This window comes from Saccostrea cucullata, unplaced genomic scaffold (assembly GCF_032062105.1).
Source record: "Saccostrea cucullata isolate Sc308-1 unplaced genomic scaffold, CSIRO_AGI_Scuc_v1 ctg16625, whole genome shotgun sequence".
In the NCBI taxonomy this organism is placed as follows: Eukaryota; Metazoa; Mollusca; class Bivalvia; order Ostreida; family Ostreidae; genus Saccostrea; species Saccostrea cuccullata.
The window spans coordinates 6,654-12,618 of record NW_026940732.1 but is presented as its reverse complement, the minus strand read 5'-3'; the positions used below and the strand labels follow the sequence as shown (position 1 = coordinate 12,618).

Here is a 5,965-nt window from a genome sequence, read left to right as displayed (position 1 = left end):
AACAAAAATTGTTCAAAATAATGTTCTAAACAATATGAAACCTTTCATTTTTTGCTAAACGTCCCCATTAAGGAGTTGAAGGGTTGGCCCCTAAAAATTTCTTTTTCTAATATCTCAAAAACGAAAAAGAATTTCTGAATAATTGTTGAACAAAAAATGTTCAAAATCTTAAGATCTTTAAGAAGAGATCCCGAAAAAGGGGCTGGGCACTCGAATTAGGGGCCAAGAGGGGCCAAAAGTCTTCAATCGATAACTCTTTATCGGTTTATATTTTGTAATACATTACTGAAGCAAAGATGTTCATCTCAACCATCTACAACTATATATTATGATTTCCATGTCGTATGGTACATAATTAGGGGCCACAAGGGGCCAGAATGCTAAATCTTTGATGCTTTATATCTCGAAAGGGAGAAATATTTTGATAAGCAATATTGAACAAAAGTTGCTCAAAATAATGTTCTCAACAATATGCAACCTTTCATTTTTTGCTAAACGTCCCCATTAAGGAGTTGAAGGGTTGGCCCCTAAAATATTCTTTTTCTAATATCTCAAAAACGAAAATGAATTTCTGAACAATTGTTGAACACAAAATGTTCAAAATCTTAAGATCTTTAAGATGATATGAAAAAAGAGGGCCGATTCCTAAAATTAAGGGCCGTTATGGGCAAAAGGCCGATTTTTTAAAGACTTTAATGTTCAATGTCTTATTACAGATTGTGGTAAATCATTATTTTAGAATGAAAATCGCAATCAAAATCTTATCTCATCTCATCAAGAATTGGACGGAAGACCCACTCGTTGCTCGCAACGAGATCTCATCTAGTTTTTTATATTTTCTTTAAGACTGGTTAGACGAAAGAAATAAAGTTGTTATAAACTTTATAAGGGGATGTTGTGGAGACACATGTAGCGAGGTTTCTATTGCAAAAACATTGGAATCCTTATATGGGTGTAATTGGGTATGTTTAATTGGGTATGTAATAAAACATTTGAAATATTTGCAGCTGTTTAAAAAAATTACTTTATATGTATGTATGTAAAAAAAAAAAAAAAAAAAAAAAAAATCCAATAAACGGGTGCATTTATGTATTTTAGATTTTACATAACTGGCAGTAAGTCTGCCTTGACACTTTCCACTAAAGGCAGTCCATCAGGCTCTTATAGTACAGTGCAAAACTGGATTGCAGACCAAGGAAAACAGAAGATCCAGTGTCCACAACATGCTGATGTTGTTACTTTTTTTGACAATAATCAGATATCCCTAGTGAGATTTACTTTAGACCCCTCCTTCCCTCAAAAACTCTGATCTGTGGTAATTATTTGGAATGAAAAGTCATAGGTATGAGGCATAAAAAGTCAGCGACTTACCTCCTGAACCCCATCCCCCACCCCCAGCACACACACACACACACCCTCTCACACACACTCACACACCCTCACACACACACACACACACACACCCTCACACACACACACTCACACACCCTCCCTCACACACACACCCTCACACACACACCCTCACACACACACAATTTCCACGTTTGGGCAAGTTTAGGTTTTTTTTTCCTTTGTCAATAAATTTGTACATTGCATTTTTATATGGGATGGAATTAATTAATTAATAAAGAAAGTAAATGAAATCTTTTTTAAAAATATTCAATTAAAGAAATTGCTGACAAATAAAATATGTTACAAATTTTCCATTATAGGTTTCTTGAAAAAAAGTGGAAGGTGGAAGTAAATTATAAGTCCTCCTCCAGTGTCATCACCACATTCGTCCATGTGCCAGATGAAACGCAACAACTGCAGGAGAGACCAGAGCTGTCTCTAAAGGAGTGGTTGGACTTTTCCGAGGCTGGGAAGAGGGACACAGTTAGGAAAATGAAAAAGTCTGACGAAATTTATAATGAGGAATTTAAGAAATTACGGTAATGCATTTTTACTCTCATTTCATATGTAGGCAATTTTTTTCACATACACGTGATTGTAATTTTTGTCTTCTTAATTAAAAGAAGCCAATTCCTGGAACACAGGATTAAAAAGATATGGAGAGAGATGGATGCCGAGGGAAAGGATGACGTAGACAAAAATGCTTTTAATATTTCACATTCTTCTGCAAGTGAAAGGTATATCATTGAATTATACTTTTGCAGTTTAAAAAATCAAATTAACTTAATTTTTTTAGGTACTTAAATTTATTCTTAATTTTTTTTTTCCGTAGATATAGTTTTGTGAAATCTGGTCACAGCTCTAGTGTTGACGTCACCATGGGAGAACCATGTTTTGAAAATTCTTGTTCCTACGAAGCTGTGGAAAAGGTGAAATTTATAAAGAAATTAGATAAAATCTTATAAAAAGAATATTCAATAAAAGTCACTGTATTAAAGAAATATCAACCCCAATCCCCAATGCACCCTACCAAACCCCAGCCATCCACAGCTTTACCAAGAAATAAATTGTCATCAGAGGTTCTTCAGCACATTTTGGAGGAAGCTGATGTTGGGGTTAGGAGAGAGTGGACAGTTATTGGCTGCGATGGTTTGCCTTTTACCCTTGCATCTAGAATCATAGGTAATTTTATAAAAAAAAAAAAAAAGAAAAAAGAAAAAGGCGGATGGCGTTTCAAGAATGATTATAGACAATGAAATTTAACATGAAGATTATTTTTTTTCTTCGAAATTGTTTTACATTTAACGTAATAAACTATGTGTATTACATTTTGGCAGAAAATACATTTGTCTGTCCCCATTGCACGATGGAATTTATGGATGAGGCAGACTTTGATGAACATCGGAGCAATTATGAGCATGCCAACAACGACTTAAAACAGAAATGCAGAAAATACAACAATATTGTGATGATACCTGGTAATCATCCCAAGACAGTGATGTAGCATAAATTTTGAAAGGGGGCAGCCAGAAAAAATTTAATTTCATGAAAAAAATTACACAAAAAACAAGAACCCGGAAAATGTTTGTTAGGAAAAGACTATCCAAGATACTGAAATTGTGACTTTGTTCAATAACATATGTTCCATTCATTTCAATATTACATATATGTATAAAGTTGCCTATATTTATTTATTTTATTCACCAATCAGGGCCCTTGGGGGGCATATACAATATTAAACAAACAATAAAGCCATGATTAAACCAATTATCATGTATAAAGTTATGTTGGGAAAAAAGAGGGATAGGGACCACCTCCCCCCCCCCCCTTCTACGTGCCTCATCATACTACATAACTTAAAAATATATTTATTAAGTAATTTATATTCATATTTACGTATGTTGAACTTTTTTTAGGGCTAGGCCACTACGAAATCAATATGACAAAGGCCCTGTTCCGCCATCTATGGGACATTGCTCTTGTTGACTTGGCAAAACTCTTGGGTTTTCAAAGTCCAAAGGCACAGGCCTCCTGCAAGAGCGCCAATGGTAAATTCCGTAAAAACAATTCACATAAATAAGAAAAAAACAAATGTTTTACTACCACACATTGTAAAAAGAAAAAATTAATTTTTTGTATTTTTTTTTTAAATTTTTATTTTTCTTTGTATTAAATATATATATATATATATATATATATATATATATATATATATATATATATATATATATATATATATATATATATATATATATATATAGATCATCATAAAAGCTGGCAAATTCTGACCATATTCATGGAAGCCATGTCTTCAGAGTTACTGATCACATATATTAAGGACACTAGAGAATCATCCCCTCCCTCACACCTTGCCTTTTACAAGTGGTACTTGGGTGTTCGAAACCCAAATTATAAGTTTATGGCTGAGGTAGTATTTAATTACTGCCTTGCCCTCCATGTTTTCAGAGCTGGGGTCAGGCGAAAAAATACACTGGCTATCAATGCTGGCTAAACAAAGTTTTCGCCCCTTTTCTTTGGCCTTAACATGCCGATATACATGGAGACATATATTAGAGACTCATTTCTTCGTATTAAGTGTCGCGACATTGTTAGACAATTTCTTGAAGACAATGAGTCTTACAGCGTGTCTGGTAATGAGTCAAAGGGGGAAGGGGGTGATTTTATTTTAGAGGCCAAAAACAGAAGAACCAAGATGTGGATGCCGAGTGGAGTTCCTGAGAAGATATGGCGTAAAAGAAGTCGAACATGACTTATCGTTCATATAATGAGTTATCGTTCATAAGATGCGTAATACGTCATCAATAGAGACCTATTCACTCGTACCTGGAATATTCCACATGCACTAAAATAAACAGATATAAAATAAATATTCTTTAATAATATATAATACATATTTGGCTGGTAATTTATTTCTTATTTCATCTGTAATTTACAATGGGGTTATTATATATAAATCCGTATGCTGGAAAACGGAAATGTCAGTAAATATAAACAATTTATCAATATAAATTATGGATAAATTATAGATTAGCGTGGATTGATTTTAATGAAAAATAAAAGGAGTTGAGGTATATTGCTTGATATATTTTCCTTTTATATATTTAATTGTATTTCGCTTAATGCAGTTTGGTACTGTGTATTGTGAATGGAGAATGCACGTGGGGAAGGGGGGGGGGATGTCAGTAAATATAAACAATTTATCAATATAAATTATGGAAAAATTATTGATTAGCGTGGATTGATTTTAATGAAAAATAAAAGGAGTTGAGGTATATTGCTTGATATATTTTCCTTTTATATATTTAATTGTATTTCGCTTAATGCAGTTTGGTACTGTGTATTGTGAATGGAGAATGCACGTGGGGAAGGGGGGGGGGTTACCTACTAGAGACAGGCATCTATCGTTAAATGTGGTCCTGTAAGAAATGAAAACCAAACGTGTTTAAATACTGCAATAAGTTCCTCTCTCCAATTTTTCACTCATGGGGAAGACTAACAATTGCCGTTGGAAAGCTGCTCGACACTCTGGGTCACTGAACAGTGAAGGACCCTTTTTCGTGCCAGCACCGTAAGGGGTGGAGCGGCTGTTTGTCAGAGTTAAGGAGCCAACAACCACACTAATATTTTTTTAATTATTAAACTTTATGCTTATATTGTAAAGAAAAGGGGGCCCTGGTCCCCTGCACATTGAAGGATCTTTTTCGTGCCAGCGACAAGGGACCTCGGTTTATAAAAACGGTCTCATTGGAGGACCGGTCTCCATGTCTTTCAGATGGATTCAAACCTGCAACACAATGATTATCTCCTTAATCAGCGACTTGAAAGCAGACTTTCTTATAACCAGATTTCAGTGGAGAATCCATGAATCTTGAAAGGTGAGAAGGGGGGGGGGGGGATGCGCTGTTGTTTATCAGAGTTAAGAGTTTGTCAGTGTTAAATCATACCGAAATATAATAAATATTTTTGAAAATATAATATGAAATATATGACATTGTGCTTATTTTATTTATATTTCTTCACTTAAGGCAGTGAATTTTGTTTAATACTTGTTGTAAAATATGTTTGAAATATAAAACAAATTAATGAAACTATTTATAAAGTCCAAATTACTAGATTCATTTCTTATCAAATGACCATGTAATGAAGGGCAGCCCCTCGAGAATTCCGAAGCATTTAGGTTATAAGTTATAGCGACCATTTTACGTATCTAATAAATGAATGGTCTGATAGTTTAAATATTGATAAAATTTTGAAGATGGTATCAAATAATGCTTCACTGAGAATTGTACAAAACTTTGATTTGTGTCCAATTAATTGCACTTGAATTTTACATTAATTGAAGTTCTATGGTCTGCACATGTTTTATTTAAGATATTGTAAAAAAGTTATTTGATTTGCAAACAAATATCTTTGTAAATATTTGAATAAATTATATCTTTATTAAGATACTTTGAGAAAAAATAAATTTTCTTCTTTTCATCAATTGCAGATAATTCTTCATAAATCTTTAAGGTGGAATGTTACACCGACTTTTTATTTTAAAGATCTTTGA

At 33.4% G+C, this 5,965-nt stretch overlaps 1 pseudogene; it reads left to right on the top strand.

Moving 5' to 3' along the window:
• The first annotated feature begins 846 nt into the window (after positions 1-846).
• On the top strand, positions 847-4,162 carry LOC134256051 (uncharacterized; annotated as a pseudogene).
• Positions 4,163-5,965: the final 1,803 nt, after the last annotated feature.